The following is a 14,153-nucleotide window of genomic DNA, read 5'->3' on the forward strand; positions in this document are numbered from 1 at the left end:
CACCAGAAACAGTCTGTCTTACAGTGTATACTGGTCATGGTATACTTGATTTTTTTTTTTCTTATACCTGGGACTTTCAAATAAATGTGTCATTTTTTTTTTAAAACAACACATTTAACATTTTTGTTATTTTTAAAACTGTTTTTTTTTTTTTTTGTCTTTAGCATAGAAGTTTACTTTTCTTAAACTTGTCATTGCTTTAAGGAAACCTAGCCGTTACAGCAAAAATGAACGGAAGTTCTTAAAAACAACAATAAAAGTGTTCATTTAAAGAAAATTTTAATCATGCTTAAAGTGATAATTGCGTACTGTGATAGGGCACCAGGTGGTATTGCTTGAAATGTTGGAGAACTGTTACATTTAGTTAGGACAGATGTACTTTATTTTTATATTGTTGCACAGCAGCAGCACCCAAGAGATGTGACATATCTCTAGACTATACCAAACTGTGTCATTAAATATTAGATATTCCTCTGTTGTAAAAAAATTACAGATAACAGGATACATTGTATATTGTAATAGCCATATGTATTTTATTCTCTGACTTTTTTTAAAGATTTTTTTTTTCAGCAGAATCGTGGAAATTGTGTTTCCAGTGCATTCTTTTGTAATATGGTGTAGTATGTAGTTTCATATTGATGACTCATGCTAATTTTACATGTTTTATCTTTTTATTTTTTGTAATTTGCTGCTCAAGGTTGAAAGGGTTGTTCACCATTTTAAAAAAAATATTTTTGGTCTTATAATTATACTCACTTAAACCAAATTAAAATCCACTATTCAGCACTGAATTATTGTTTAAGAAGAGCTCTTGTTTAAGAAGAGCTATTCAAACTAAATATTTTAAATATGTTTGTTGAAAACTATTTGTATATAATGCTGCTACAAAGAAAAAGACTGACTGTTGTGAAATCATTTAAGTAAGTACAAGTACAGTAATACCTCTTGGCACATGGATACTATATATCATGCAAAAGACTATGGCCTTTCATACAGTATATAGACAGTATATACAAGTAAAAAAAATCCAGTGGATCACAGAAGACTACATTATTCAATGCAGTGTAATACATATTCATCATGTTTCAAATATACTATGTTGTTTATCATTCTTTAGATGCTACTTTTTTAATAATTATAGCGGCTATACAAATATTCTGCTGCCAATTATATTTTTGACACAAACGCATTTGTTATACTTTAAATTATTTTTTTGGATTTCAGTATGAATAAATTATTCAGAAAAACATTTATTAAGTGGAGAAACCTCAGGTACACTAATTTACATGTTTATAGGGTCATTATTGTCACAGAGTACTATGAAGTTCTTACTTGCATATGCAATTCAGCATGCAACATGCTAATCACACTCAGGAATAAAACAACCATAACCTCAAAACTTCTGTCTTGAGAATATTGTAAATCATACTCCACTCTAAGGTTAGGTGTTAAACATCGCCCATGATTATATAACACTATTAACTCTCTGGTCCCAGATATAAATCCAGTATGACCTGTCTTCTATATAGCATTAACCTGACTTTCACAGGTAGAATTTAATACTCTATGACCCTGAATTTGATTAAGCAGGTTAGTTGTACACATACATTTAACTTTCCTGCCTCAGCCCAAAAACATGCAGACAGGTTATATAATGATTGTAAAATATGTGTTCTTTATAAGATCCCATCATTAAATGTTTCTGCTAGAATATGAATCTTTTAGTATCCGTTTAAAATTAATATTTGAATAATTTTCTATAAGATTCCATCAATGAATTTATTCATAATTTTGACCAATGACTGCAGTATATTATTCCAGAAAATAACCAATATTGGGTAGTGAATTGGGAGGCAGAGGTTTGTAATCAGTAACAAGAAAACAGAAATGTTAAGTGGTCAGGGGTCAAAACAGTTCAAATTAAAACTCAAAGTCAAGAATATGAAATGGCAAAACTGGAAACTTGAAATTCTTTACTTTAATGAAACATCTGTTTTTCCATTATTTTTCTTAAAGATCAGACAAATATTAACTTTTTGTTCTTAAAAGACCTGGCATCTATTATATCCCTACTTGATGTGCACTGGTGGCAGTCACCCTAGTGCTGGCAGAATCCCTAGAAACTACAGCTGCAATACCAGCATTAAAACCTGAACTGCATTGAATGAATGAGCAAAAAGAGGAGGGATGCCTCTCCCCCACAGGATGTAAACATAATCACAAACGTTCAAGTCAGAACTGACAATAAACAGGAAGAGATTGTGAAAGTGATCAGGGCTTAACAAATGAACCAAAAGCATAAATAGGGAGTGTCAAAATAAATGCCAGTTTTTAACAGAAATTATCCCAAAGAAGTAACATTGAAGTCATTGTTAATTCCCAGAGCTTCTCAGTTCACCAGTACCAATTCACAATGTGAAATGCCTATTTTTTAATAGTTTCTATTAAATTATGTGTACATTGCTTGGCAAAAGTAGCAATTAAAATGATTTTAACCACTACTGACTAACTTGAGATTGCTACCTTGAACAGGTAGAGAAATGGGAGGTACCCATTAAATGAAATACTGCATGACACCTTAAACACCTTAATTCACTTAAGAGACACATTCCATCCAGTCATTTCAGCAAACATATGTAATGCATTATCTGTTACTTTAAATATGATGAGCTATAATCCCTTTTTTCATAAAGGTACTCAGTCACAGTTTGGAAACCTTAAATGAAACTGCTCATTAATGGTTACAGTATCGTAGGATGCAAAATGAATTGTTTCTTTGTCTGCCACAATTTGTTGAACTTCTTTAAAACATAACTGACTCTATTCAATTGAACTAGGCTGGTTAAAATATAAATACCACTAGTGTTTAAAATGTTGAAACAGGACCTTTTCTGGCAGTTTATATATTTTTACAGACAAAATACACTAACAAGCCTTGCATGCTCTTGCGTATTTAATTTTCCTACCCTTTGTGCGCAAGTAGCTGAATTTTAATAACATGTTAGTGTGTGTATTTTACGGTGATTCTGAGATCACTTGAAATGAGTTTATACTGTAAACCACATTATATTTCCAGCAATCTTTTCCCTTTATACTGTATATGCAAATAATAAGTGAAAAAACACATGAAATATTTATTTGCATGCCATCATTTCTAGGAATGTTGACCAAACATTTAATAAATATGATCTCTTCTGGTCAAGATATCTAAAGTGATACTAGCATTTCCTAAAGTTTTGGCATGCATATATTTCATTATATAGCATAACAAATACATGATTAGGTGTGATATTTGGCAATTACAATCATATTCACCTTTTTAAAAAATCAATATCTGTTTTACCAAGCTAAGAAATTTGGATATTTGCGTTAAATGTAGTGTATACATTTTTATTATGTTTTTTGTTAATTTAGCAAACTGAAGAATTCCAACTAGCAGACAGGAATAATTTTAACAACATGAATTATTAAAATTATTCATCCATTTACTGAACTTGCAAGAGCTGGAGCCAGTCTGTGCAACGTAAAGGACAAAGTAGGATCCAGTGCCTTAGGGGGTGCCAGTCCATCACTGGGTACACAAAGTGTATCAAAGGTAGGTGACTAACTGACACTCAGAATGTGCACATCGTCCTTGATAGTATTCTGCATAGGCAAGAAGATGCAAAAGAACAAACATATTCAGCTTGTATTAAAAAGCATAATTTCTTTTGTTTTGCTGTGAGTAGACAGGTGGACTTACAAAAATGTTTAATATATTATGAAAAGCGGTGCTTCCAGAAGTTAGTGCATCTGAATGTATAACATTTGATACTACAACTCCTTAGTTTTAAATGCTGACATGCGTAACTTAAGCTGTATCTCACAGGTTGATAGTTGTACAGTTACTAGATCCCTGTTTTGTCACAGAATCATTATCTCTGCCTTCCTGATATTGGAGCTTAAAAAACATCTTCATATAACCATTGACCAATTTATACCTTCTAATAATTGATTGTACAACCCACTTTCTCCAGCGTCATGGTCAATGAAGCCCTGAAGCTATGCCAGTGCCACTGAATACAAGGTAGGACCCACCCTACATGCAGCCACCCCTTCACAACCTTAATGTTCTTGGAGCTCTCAAACACAAGAATTGGAAGAACATTCTGTTCTGATACTAATAAGTGAAGTAATATGATAGGCCTAGAGAGGATCTGTCTGAACAGTCTTTCTCATCATACTTTATATCATTGTCAGACCTCTACTTTATGACTGGGCAGGTAGTATTTTGTTGTTGGGCATCATGAGGGGATGTTCCCTTATATATAATTTAGGAATTTAAAATAAATTTATAATTGCTTTATCTTTGACACAATTTTTCATTCCTAATAAAAATAAGATCACATACAAACACACGACCATAAGAAGACTATGCAACAACCACTACGTTGAACAGTGTAGCTTGTCTCCTGGTGCTGTGATATAGTAATGTTAACCACTTCCCCATCATACCACCCTGTTTCTACTAGATATTGTTTTATTACTTGGGAAAGGTGTGCAGTTACTCTATTTGTAGAGATACAATCTTCAAAAACAAACTTGCGAGACAGCTACTATGTAAAACAGTCAGTTTTCAGAATTTCATAAAACATATGAGACATGGGCTGGCACAGTGGTGCAGTAGTAGCGCTGCAGCCTCGCAGTAAGGAGACCTGGATTCGCTTCCCAGGGCCTCCCTGCGTGGAGTTTGCATGTTCTCCCCGTGTCTGTGTGGGTTTCTTCCGGGTGCTCCGGTGTCCTCCCACAGTCCAAAGACATGCAGGTTAGGTATGCATTGGCGATCCTAAATTGTCCCTAGTGTGTGCTTCTGTGTGTATGTCTGTCTTCGATGGGCTGGTGCCCTGCCTGGGATTTGTTTCTGCCTTGTGCCCTGTGTTGGCTGCGATTGGATTCAGCAGACCCCCATGACCCTGTGTTAGGATATAGCGGGTTGGATATGAGATATGGAATTTGATAGAAATGCATTATGTGTCTTTGTTTTGGATGTACTTTGTCAGCATGCCCGTGTCAATCAAACACAGGAAGCTCTGCAGTCTGTCTACTTGTGACTTTACACTGTAGGAAAATAAGTAAATAAGGTAAGTAGGTAAATAACATTCAATCTGGCTATTATATTAAGTACCATATAATGTTTTTTATATAAAGACCATCACAAAACATAGTCACAAGCAGACTGCAAGCCCAGGATAGTGAAGAGATAAAGATGAAGAGTGCTTTGTTGAGCTACACAGGAAATGTGATCAGAACAATCTCCTATAAAGGCTGACTCAGGAGTGCCAAAAGGTTTCTAATATGGTCCATTTCTTTGTACTCTGTAGTCTCCTTTTACTGATCACTCCCCTTGTGTGCTTATGTACATACATGTACAGTGGTGTGAAACACTATTTGCCCCCTTCCTGATTTCTTATTCTTTTGCATGTTTGTCACACAAAATGTTTCTGATCATCAAACACATTTAATCATTAGTCAAATATAACACAAGTAAATACAAAATGCAGTTTTTAAATGAGGGTTTTTATTATTATTTAGGGAGAAAAAAAATCCAAACCTACATGGCCCTGTGTGAAAAAGTAATTGCCCCCTTGTTAAAAAATATCCTAACTGTGGTGTATCACACCTGAGTTCAATTTCCATAGCCACCCCCAGGCCTGATTACTGCCACACCTGTTTCAATCAAGAAATCATTTAAATAGGAGCTGCCTGACACAGCGAAGTAGGCCAAAAGCACCTCAAAAGCTAGACATCATGCAAAGATCCAAAGAAATTCAGGAACAAATGAGAACAGAAGTAATTGAGATCTATCAGTCTGGTAAAGGTTATAAAGCCATTTCTAAAGCTTTGGGACTCCAGCGAACCACAGTGAGAGCCATTATCCACAAATGGCAAAAACATGGAACAGTGGTGAACCTTCCCAGGAGTGGCCGGCCGACCAAAATTACCTCAAGAGCGCAGAGACGACTCATCCGAAAGGTCACAAAGACCCCAGGACAACGTCTAAAGAACTGCAGGCCTCACTTGCCTCAACTAAGGTCAGTGTTCACGACTCCACCATAAGAAAGAGACTGGGCAAAAACAGCCTGCATGGCAGATTTCCAAGACACAAACCACTGTTAAGCAAAAAGAACATTAGGGCTCGTCTCAATTTTGCTAAGAAACATCTCAATGATTGCCAAGACTTTTGGGAAAATACCTTGTAGACTGATGAGACAAAAGTTGAACTTTTGGAAGGCAAATGTCCCATTACATCTGGCGTAAAAGGAACACAGCATTTCAGAAAAAGAACATCATACCAACAGTAAAATATGGTGGTGGTAGTGTGATGGTCTGGGGTTGTTTTGCTGCTTCAGGGCCTGGAAGGCTTGCTGTGATAGATGGAACCATGAATTCTACTGTCTACCAAAAAATCCTGAAGGAGAATGTCTGGCCATCTGTTCGTCAACTCAAGCTGAAGCGATCTTGGGTGCTGCAACAGGACAATGACCCAAAACACACCAGCAAATCCACCTCTGAATGGCTGAAGAAAAACAAAATGAAGACTTTGGAGTGGCCTAGTCAAAGTCCTGACCTGAATCCAATTGAGATGCTATGGCTTGACCTTAAAAAGGCGGTTTGTGCTAGAAAACCCTCAAATAAAGCTGAATTACAACAATTCTGCAAAGATGAGTGGGCCAAAATTCCTCCAGAGCGCTGTAAAAGACTCATTGCAAGTTATCGCAAACGCTTGATTGCAGTTATTGCTGCTAAGGGTGGCCCAACCAGTTATTAGGTTCAGGGGGGAATTACTTTTTCACACAGGGCCATGTAAGTTGTGTTTACTTGTGTTATATTTGACTAATGGTTAAATGTGTTTGATGATCAGAAACATTTTGTGTGACAAACATGCAAAAGAATAAGAAATCAGGAAGGAGGCAAATAGTTTTTCACACCACTGTACATATAAATGCTGTCACTTGATGTACTGTACTTTTTGTTTGCCATTATTATAGAGTAGATGTCCACAGGTGGAATGAATGCTGAAACCATCATTGGTTAAATGTGAGACTTTTGCAGCATTCTTTAAAGATAAAGTATATAATATAAGATGTAGTACACCACAGACCTAACGAAGACACCTTAATCAGCATATTGCACAAAATAAATTAAATCAGTTGACTACAATAAGCCTATAGCAGTAGAGTGTTGTACCATGTTAGCCATAGATTGACAGCTATGGCCCCTTCATCAGGCAAGATACAATAAGCCTAGTAATATACGTGTTCTTTTTTATTATATCTAAGCGCAGCACTTGCAACCATTGATCACATCATTCTTATTAACTGTCTCATGCAGATGGTGGGCCTTTCTGGCAGTGCTTTACAAGAAGAGGAACTCTTTCTCAGTTGCAATGATTATACATCAGAGATTCATGATATTATATATGGTTTGGTGTATGACAGGGGTCTGTTTGGGTCCCATATTATTCTTAATCTATATCCTGCAATTACGTCTGATCATTTTAAAACATAAATGGTATCATTACAGCTATACAGTACAGATGACACACAGATTCAATAATCGATAGGTCAGATCACTCTGAAGCTCTAAATCCTTTGATCCAGTGTCCTACTAGCATCACAGAATGGAGGAGTAATGATTTCTTTAAACTAAACAAGGAATAAACACATTATTTTATTCAGAGCTAACTTCAAATACACATTAAACATATTATTAAGACTGCATTCTTTCACTTAATAAGCATCTCACAAATTAATTATAAAAAGAATAATACATTTTAGTTATACACCTCCTTTAGCAAGATAATGTAAAGTTAATACATGTTGCTGTATTTAGCCATCCAGAATATTATAATTATTGGATTATTGTCCTAAAAGAATTACTTTAAAAATTATATAATTGGTGATAAATGATAAAACATAGCAATTGGAATCTCAGTTAAAAAAGAAATTTGAGTGTATCTCACTGGTTTTGTTAACTTTATGTTCTGACATCCATCCATCCATTATCCAACCCACTATATCCTAACTACAGGGTCACGGGAGTCTGCTGGAGCCAATCCCAGCCAACACAGGGAGCAAGACAGGAAACAAACCCCGGGCAGGGCACATTTTATTGTTAATTTCACGCTCTTAATTTTTGTAACTCATTTAACACTTTCACTTTTGATTGTTGATTTCATGTTGTCATTTTGTAATACATTTCAATATGTAATTTTTTATTTTGTGTTTTCTTCTGTTTTTATTTTGTTTTTACATTTTATCTTTCAGAGCCACTGTATCCAAGGCTTTGAACAGTCTAGAACCTTCTTACATTCTGGAGTATTTGTTCCCCTACATTCACAATCTTAGATCCTCTAACAATGGCTTGCGCAGTATTCCAAGAAAAAAAATCTAGCATACTTTACCATTAGATGTACTCTAGGGCCAGTACAGATGAACACTTAAGAGAATGACTAAAAACCCACCTCACCACTAGACTTTTACATACTGTAGGTAGGTTTGGATTTTGGGGGTTGTATAATATGGGTTTGAAACTGGCTCTTATAAATTGCTATTTTATTTGCTGTTTTATAGACTAGCCACTAATCAGTACTATTGTGCATTTTCTTTTGTTTGATGGTACTCGGTGGCCAGAGTATGTTGCAGACACCAACATTGCTTGGAAGATAAAGAAAGTTCCACATGAGAATCTTGTTAATGGTAACACATTTATGTTCTCTTGTATGCTCAGAGGAGGCTTTGAAAACTGGTTCTCTCCAACATTCAGCCTGCTGGAATTTTTGTTTTCCTTCTCTCATACTATTTATTAACTATAAGCTGTACATTTTGTTTCTCATTCCAACTGTTTTCATTTAATCTTTCATAAATAAGTTATCTTCAGTTTTTTTAATTTCATTTTGAGTTTTTTTATTTTACTTAACTACTATTATTGCAAAGCTCTCTGAACTACTTTAATGCTGTATAAATAGACCAGCTGTGTTACCTGGATTCACTCAAGATATTTTACAAGTCGATTGGCCTCTGTTTTACAGCCATTGGTTAATTGGATTTATCAGAAGTACAATGTAACTAAGTACTTTTCTGTAAACAATATTTGTATTTTTTTCTTTATATATATATAGGCATTCGTCCATCTCGAAAGATGATGTTTGCGCTCTGGAATGATCTTCATTTGTGTTTTTGGGGGCAGCGTCTGGAGTGACTCAGCAGTCCGATCCTAGATCGACAGTCTCTTCTACAGTGGCTGCAGGTGAAGCTGGATGGGGGGCCCGAGTCCTGTTTCTGCTGTCTCATTTTTCTCCTTTGCCTTCTGGTTTCCATCTGTTGACTGCGATGTTGCTCACCCCTCTTGATGCCTTCATGGACAGTCTGGTGCCAGGCGTTCCGGTCATCAGCAAGCTGTTCCCAACTGTCAGGGTCGATGCCAGTCAGCTTGAGATCGCGTTTACAGACATCTTTGAGGCGAAGATGTGGGCGACCAATGGGGCGGTGTCCTGCGGCCAATTCACCATACAGAATGTCTTTGGGTATGCGTCCATCTTGCATTCTATGCACGTGGCCCAGCCAACGTAAGCGTCTTTGGCATAGAAGGAGGTGTATGCTCAGTGAGCTGGCTTGATCAAGCACGGCAGTGTTGGTGACTTTGTCTTGCCACGTGATGTTAAGGATGCGTCGGAGGCAGCTCTCGAGGCGGTCTTCCTGCCGGGCGTAGGTGGTCCAGGCCTCACTGCCATACAACAGAGTGCTGAGAACGCATGCATGATATACCTTAAGTTTGGTATTCTGTGTTAGATGGTTATTGGACCACACACGTTTGCTCAGCCTGGCCATGACGCTGGCTGCTTTGGCGAGCCTCTTGTTAATCTCGTTGTCGAGAGACAAGTTGCTGGTAATAGTGGAGCCCAGGTATATGTATTTATCGGTGGTCTCCAGCACTTCATTGTCGATGGTGATAGAGGGTGGAGCAGAGATGTCTTGACCCATGACGTTGGTCTTCTTGATGCTGATTGTCAATCCGAATTCCCTGCATGCCTGGGCAAAGCGGTCCATTAGCTGCTGGAGGTGTTCCTCTGTATGTGACATTAGGGCAGCGTCATCAGCAAACAGCATGTCCCTGACAAGGACAGTGCGAATCTTGGTCTTTGCTCTTAGCCGGGCCATATTCAGCAGCTTTCCGTCACTCCTAGTGTGTAGGTAAACACCCTCGGCAGAGCCCTTGAAAGCAAAGTTTAGCAGCATTGAGAAGAAAATGTTGAATAAAGTAGGTGCTAGGACACAGCCCTGCTTGACGCCACTTTTGATTGTGAAGGGTTCTGAACTGTCCCGTCGTAACTGACCACTCCCTGCGTGTTGTCGTGGAAAGAGGTTATAATGCTGAGCAGCTGAGGTGGACAACCGATCTTCTTTAGTAACGAAACAGGCCGCTCCTGCTTACAAGGTCGAACGCTTTAGTCAGATCTATGAAGGCGATGAATAATGGCATCTGCTGTTCTCTGCACTTCTCTTGAAGCTGGCGTACTGAGAAGATCATGTCAACTGTGGATCTTTCTGGCCTAAAGCCGCATTGTGACTCGGGATACACACGATTCGCGAGGATCTGAAGGCGTTCCAAAATCACGTGGGCAAAGGCTTTGCCCACCGTGCTCAGCAGTGAAATACCCCTGTAGTTGTTGCAGTCGCTGCGATCTCCCTTGTTCTTGTACAGAGTGACAATCTTGGCGTTGCGCATGTCCTGTGGAACTTTGCCTTCCCTCCAACACATACAGAGGAGCTCATAGAGTGGTCTGAGAAGAGCTGGTTTTCCGCATTTGATAATCTCTGTCGGAATACCATCATCACCCGGTGATTTTCCGCTTTTCAAGCAATCAATGGCTTTGCTGAGTTCATCCATGGTAGGTTCGGTGTCCAGCTCCTGCAGAACTGACAAGTCTTCTATGGCGTCCATCGCTGTCTGAGTGACAGAGTTTTCTTTGGAGTACAGTTCCAGGTAGTGCTCCACCCACCTTCCCATTTGTTTGTCTTTGTCTGTGATGGTCTCGCCTGATTTGGACTTTAAGGGTGCACTCTTCTTTATTGGTTTGCCTGTTGCTTGCTTGATGCCCTCGTACATGTTTCTTGTGTCGCCAGTGTCTGACGCTTGCTGAATGCTGCTTGCCAGCTGGAGCCAATAGTCGTTTGCAGCGACGAGCAGTCTGTTGGGCTTTTCTTCGGGCAGCCTTCAAGTCTTGGAGGTTGTACTGACTTGGGTCATGTTTATAGTTGATCAGTGCCCTTCTCTTAGCGTCAATGACGGGCTCGAGCTCTGCAGCATTGGCCTTGAACCAGTCAGTGTTCTTGTGCTCCTTTTTGCCATACGTCAGGATGGCAGCTCTGTAGATGGTGTTCCATCTGTCCTCTGCATTTGGCTCTTGGTCACAATTCTGCAGTTCCCCAGTTGTTCTATAAATTCCTTGTTCTTGATTAGGTCGGTGGTCCGGCAGGTGTTGATTTTTGGCTGACATTTCTTTTTGGAGAGGTGGAGCCTCTTGGGGCGTAACTTAATCCTTGAGGCAACGAGGGAGTGATCTGTATCGCAATCAGCGCTATGGTAAGCTCTGGTGTTGTGGATGCTGTTCAGAAATTTGCGCCTGGTGATGATCAAGTCCAGCTGATGCCAATGTTTTGATCTTGGGTGTCTCCATGATGTCTTGTGACATGCCTTGTTCTGGAAGTAGGTGTTTGTCACACATAGGCTGTGATAGCAGCAGAGTTCGAGTAATCTCTGGCCATTTTCGTTCATTTTCCCTATGCCATGGTGACCTAGCACACTTGGCCAGGATTCGTGGTCAGAGCCGACCCGGGCATTGAAATCTCCCAAAAGGTAGAGGTGTTCTGAAGTAGGGACTGCGGCAACAGCACTGTTTAGTAGCTCATAGAACTGATCTTTAGTTTCGGTGCTGGCTTGCATGGTTGGTGCATAGGCATTGATCAGATTTACGTAGCCTGTACTTGTGAGAAGGCGAAGTGTCATTATCCTTTCTGTGCCCGGTTTGCATGGCTCAATCATATCTAATAGAGAGTTGTTTATTGCAAAGCCCACACCATGTTCTCTGACTTCGTCATCTTTCTTTCCCTGCCAGAAGAATGTGTATTCTTTCTCCTTTATGCTTCCAGAGTCCGGCAGTCGTGTTTCCTGGAGGGCTGCGATGTCAATATGCAGCCTTGCCAGCTCATTATTGATGACTGCTGTTTTGCGAGCATCACTTATGTCCTGTACACTATCAGACAGGCCTGGTGTCATTGTTCTTACGTTCCAAGTTCCAATTCTCAAGTGTCGTTCTTTCTGTTTGTAGTTTGATTTTGTTTTTATTGTTTGGCTTGGTGCTTACTTTACAGTCTGCTTGTCGGCCATATTAATGTCCTGAGCCACACGCACCCAGTAGGGCAGACAGACTGTGACGAGACAACACCTTATTGACTGGGGCTGCCCAGTTTGAGGCGGGCGGTAGCTGTCCAATGAGATAAGGTAGTCTCTCCCACCGACGAAGGCAACCCCTGGCGCCAGCTCTACGTCAATCGAGCAGGTGGCTTATAACCGGTAGACTGCTGCCTTCCGTGTTTTGTCGACGCTGAATAGCGAAGCTGGAGTGTCCTCTCCAGGGCGCAAGCCTGGGCAGCATGTTGAGGAGAGACTGATGTTGCCCATGTACCAGTTCCCCTCTCTCCACACATCAGATGTTTACAAGGGAAAGGCATAGCCTATACATCTTGGCATCCAAGGTGTCGCAGGTGTTGCCAGAAAGCTATGAGACAAGCAGATAGCAAACTGCCTTAGGGACTCCGACTCCTGATTTGTCTTCGGGGTTTACTCCCCTAGCCTTCCCCATGAATGGGTCTAGCCACAAGGCAGTGGAGGTTTGGGATCAGAGTTTGGGATCAGAGTTTTCCTTCTCCTAAATGAGTAGCCTTACAAGGCTAACGAGCCCCATCTGCCCGAAGCAACTGGTTTTGAGGCGCCAGTGGACCGCCTTCCATCCCTTCTCCTGTTGGTTTAAAACGGGTTTCGCCGGACTCATTAATGAGCCGCTCGTGAAGGCCAGGAGCTGGATTTGATTGTCAGAGGCGCTGGGAGACGCTAGCTATTTGGAGTATTTCTTGAGAACTGGGAGCTTATCCCCAGTTCCACTCCAGCAGTAACAACCCTTGAAACCCAATTTTTTCTTTAACAGGGGTTAATATTAGGTGTCTTGAGCTGGTTTATGTTCAATGTGCTACATACTGTTCAGACAACAGTAGTACCTGTATGAAAGAGACTGTAGCAGAATAGATTTATTTGAAGTGTGTTTTTTGTTTGTTTGCTTTTTTTTATTTCCTCATTTTTTAACTTCAAAAGGTGCTAAATGCTTAGCTTTGATTGATGACAACAAGCAGGTGGACAGCATTGTTGGCTTTTTCAAATAAAATGAACAGCACGCTTGGCCAAGTGGAGTGTCTTTTTGTTGTCAAAACGCATATGCCGCATGATAGTCTGATAGCAGGACATCGTATATTAAATACCTTTCTTACTGGACCAGTTGCATGCAATTGACTATACTTACATCCAAAGCGCCTGGCAAGCACTTAAGCTTTACAGTATAGCATGTTAAAAACATATTCTTTGAGCTTTGCCAAACTTTTCTCCTTTCAGTTTGCTTCTGCAGACATGTTTGATTTTCATACACCAGCATTTCTTTTCTCTCTGTGTGATTGCTGTCAGCACTGTGGCAAAAATTAGGGTGCGGTGCATTAGAATGTCCTACTCACTACAAAAGTTTTAATGACAAAAATCAATAAATTAAAAATAAAAAAACAAGTTCGCTAATTTTCTTTTTCCTACAATGTCACCAAATTTCAATCAAATCAGTCAAAGCATTTTTGAGATTTTGGGGTATTTATTATTTCAATGGGTGAGGGGTTTAGCCATAAATATTAATATATCAAAAAGTCCTTTCTTAGCAAATACCTTGTGCCCTAGATGTACCATCCTGCCAAATTTCAGCTTTTTAATCAAAACGGGAAATAGTGTTTTTTTTTTGATGAGTGAGTCAGTTAAGTCAGTCAATAAAAATATATAGATATATCAACAACAACAACAAC

Source organism: Polypterus senegalus, chromosome 1 (genome assembly GCF_016835505.1).
Source record: "Polypterus senegalus isolate Bchr_013 chromosome 1, ASM1683550v1, whole genome shotgun sequence".
NCBI lineage: Eukaryota > Metazoa > Chordata > Cladistia > Polypteriformes > Polypteridae > Polypterus > Polypterus senegalus.